This window comes from Convolutriloba macropyga, unplaced genomic scaffold (genome assembly GCF_964194025.1).
Source record: "Convolutriloba macropyga unplaced genomic scaffold, txConMacr16.3 SCAFFOLD_3677, whole genome shotgun sequence".
Lineage (NCBI taxonomy): Eukaryota > Metazoa > Xenacoelomorpha > Acoela > Convolutidae > Convolutriloba > Convolutriloba macropyga.
The window spans coordinates 9,384-13,157 of NW_027449232.1; the positions used below are offsets into that span (position 1 = coordinate 9,384).

Here is a 3,774-nt window from a genome sequence, read left to right on the forward strand (position 1 = left end):
AAGACACATACTGAACTAAAGGCGTATGTGCAAAGCTTGTCGGAGTGTAGAGAGTCAAGCTGAGTTGACTCGTCACGTGGTGATGACAACAGCCATGTGCAAAACACTCACAACTTTATCGTCTATGTGGAAAAGGTTGCTAACAGCGCTCTCTATGAGAGGCCCTCGCATATAACTATACGAGGAAAAGGCGATAGAGTTGTTTGAATGTGGGGCAGGTTCATCGACAAGCTAAGTTGATCACATTCTTGTTGTGGCATCCTACTAGAATTGGTCACGGTCTGCACCAACTCTCCCCAAGTTGGCCAGACTTAAAACTAGAAATAAGGTTTGCAGCTATGTGAACCTAGAAACTGTAAAGGAGTTGAAAGAACTTAAAGGAATTGAAAGAGGCCTTGAGGTATATCCTCTTGGTAAAGACCCACAAAAGCTCACAAAAGTGGCTTCGAAGGGCAAAACTGGTTCATCCAAAACAATTGGAGAGCTTAAAGCAGAACCAATTCGAATGAAACACTATTGGTGAAACTTCATCATGAGAACGTCACAAGCTGATCACGCTCTATGATATGACTAGTATTATGTTGCTTCTAGTAGGCTAAGCGCAAGCCGAAACATCAACATGTGAAAGTCGTAGAATTTTGCAATCAAACTGTGGCTAGTACTGTGATGTTACTAGTAACCTGGTGTTCCGTCATATGGCCAAGAGAGCATTTGAAGGCGAAACTTCTGCATGGGAAAGCTGCATCATGATCAAAATTTTATATCGAGTATTATGTTGACGTTAGTAGGCCTTGGCCGAAAACGCAGCATGTGAAAGGTATAGATAAAAGTTATTGTTGCAGTCAGTACTGTGTAGTTACTAGTAGCTGGATTTAAGCTCAAAATGAGACACTGTTGGTGAAACTTCATCATGAGAATGTCACAAGCTGATCAAGCTCTATGATATGACTAGTATTATGTTGCTTCTAGTAGGCTAAGCGCAAGCCGAAACATCAACATGTGAAAGTCGTAGAATTTTGCAATCAAACTGTGGCTAGTACTGTGATGTTACTAGTAACCTGGTGTTCCGTCATATGGCCAAGAGAGCATTTGAAGGCGAAACTTCTGCATGGGAAAGCTGCATCATGATCAAAATTTTATATCGAGTATTATGTTGACGTTAGTAGGCCTTGGCCGAAAACGCAGCATGTGAAAGGTATAGATAAAAGTTATTGTTGCAGTCAGTACTGTGTAGTTACTAGTAGCTGGATTTAAGCTCAAAATGAGACACTGTTGGTGAAACTTCATCATGAGAATGTCACAAGCTGATCAAGCTCTATGATATGACTAGTATTATGTTGCTTCTAGTAGGCTAAGCGCAAGCCGAAACATCAACATGTGAAAGTCGTAGAATTTTGCGATCAAATTGTGGCTAGTACTGTGATGTTACTAGTAACCTTGTGTTACGTCATATGGCCAAGAGAGCATTTGAAGGCGAAACTTCTGCATGGGGAAGCTGCATCATGAACAAAAGTTTATATCGAGTATTATGTTGACATTAGTAGGCCCTGGCCGAAAGCGCAGCATGTGAAAGGTATAGATAAAAGTTATCGTTGCAGTCAGTACTGTGTAGTTACTAGTAGCTGGATTTAAGCTCGAAATGAGACACTGTTGGTGAAACTTCATCATGAGAACGTCACAAGCTGATCACGCTCCATGATATGACTAGTATTATGTTGCTTCTAGTAGGCTAAGCGCAAGCCGAAACATCAACATGTGAAAGTCGTAGAATTTTGCGATCAAATTGTGGCTAGTACTGTGATGTTACTAGTAACCTTGTGTTACGTCATATGGCCAAGAGAGCATTTGAAGGCGAAACTTCTGCATGGGGAAGCTGCATCATGAACAAAAGTTTATATCGAGTATTATGTTGACGTTAGTAGGCCCTGGCCGAAAGCGCAGCATGTGAAAGGTATAGATAAAAGTTAGCGTTGCAGTCAGTACTGTGTAGTTACTAGTAGCTGGATTTAAGCTCGAAATGAGACACTGTTGGTGAAACTTCATCATGAGAACGTCACAAGCTGATCACGCTCTATGATATGACTAGTATTATGTTGCTTCTAGTAGGCTAAGCGCAAGCCGAAACATCAACATGTGAAAGTCGTAGAATTTTGCAATCAAACTGTGGCTAGTACTGTGATGTTACTAGTAACCTTTTCTTACGTCATATGGCCAAGAGAGCATTTGAAGGCGAAACTTCTGCATGGGGAAGCTGCATCATGAACAAAAGTTTATATCGAGTATTATGTTGACGTTAGTAGGCCCTGGCCGAAAGCGCAGCATGTGAAAGGTATAGATAAAAGTTATCGTTGCAGTCAGTACTGTGTAGTTACTAGTAGCTGGATTTAAGCTCGAAGTGAGACACTGTTGGTGAAACTTCATCATGAGAACGTCACAAGCTGATCACGCTCTATGATATGACTAGTATTATGTTGCTTATAGTAGGCTAAGCGCAAGCCGAAACATCAACATGTGAAAGTCGTAGAATTTTGCGATCAAACTGTGGCTAGTACTTTGATGATGCTTGTAGCCAACCGAATTGGTTGAAAAGCCCAATAAGTAAGCTAACTTGGGAGAGCTTGTTGGAAACCAAATGCTACTAGATTGGTCCAAATACATCCTTCAACAGGGGATCACTTGGCTCGCTTTACGAAGAGGAGCACAGCTATATGTGTTAATTCGGTATGAATCGCAAGATTTGTTTACCGACCTCTCTAACGCAAAAGGCGGTCTCGGCTTCGGCTGTTGACTGCGTCCGATTCAGGGTTATATAACTCTCGATTGAACACATTGATGTTCTATTGTTGGTGCTTCCAATAAAATTGGAACACTTAAAGCAGAACCGATTCAAATAATAGCATTCTGATCAATGATTGCATTCCTTGATCAAGAACTGCTGGAGTCATTGTGATGGCGAATTTTCTTCATAAGAAAATTGCAAAGAGACGGAACTTAATGAGACTAGTATTATGTTGTTTCTAGTAAGCGGAAGCTGAAACAGCAACATGTGAAAATCAAGTTTTGTTCAATGATCTCGAGGCGATAAGTACTATGAAGCAACTAGTAGCCTAAGCATGACTCAGATTTGAGACAGTCAAAAAGACTGGCGAAACTTCTTCACATGAAAGTTACATAGAGAACTACAAATGTATACAGCGAGTATTATGTTGTTTCTAGTAGGCGAAAGCTGAAACATCAACATGTGAAAGTTGTCTGCAAACTGTAGAACGATATGTGATTAGTACTGTGCTGTTACTAGTAGCCAGTCTGACTGTAGAAGCCAAGACAAAGGGAAACTAATGCATCTGAAAAGGACAAGTTATGGAAAGGTATGCACGATAAGTATTATGTTGTTTCTAGTAAGCGGCAGCTGAAACATCAACATGTGAACGTCGTTGTGTACAGTAACCTAGAACTATATAGTCCTTAGTAACGTGCATTTACTAGTACCTGTAATTGGTATTCAGACTCAGGCAGTTTGGAATAGTTTGGCAAAGATGCACCAGAGAAAACTGGGATTTGATACAGAAATTGTTGAATACAAGTATTATGCTGCTTCTAGTAGGTTGAATCCGAAACATCAGCATGTGAAAATTGAAAACATTTCTGGTTCGAATTGTCACAAGTATTTGGTGATCTGAGTAGCCAAACTCACTACAACGCCAATTGAAGGCAAAAATTCTCAACGGGAAAAGCTATTCTCATTGAATGAGCTAACAAGACGAGTATTATGTT

At 40.4% G+C, this 3,774-nt stretch overlaps 1 pseudogene; it reads left to right on the forward strand.

Annotated features, from left to right (window-relative positions):
- The first annotated feature begins 2,656 nt into the window (after positions 1-2,656).
- Positions 2,657-2,808, forward strand: LOC142354881 (5.8S ribosomal RNA; annotated as a pseudogene).
- Positions 2,809-3,774: the final 966 nt, after the last annotated feature.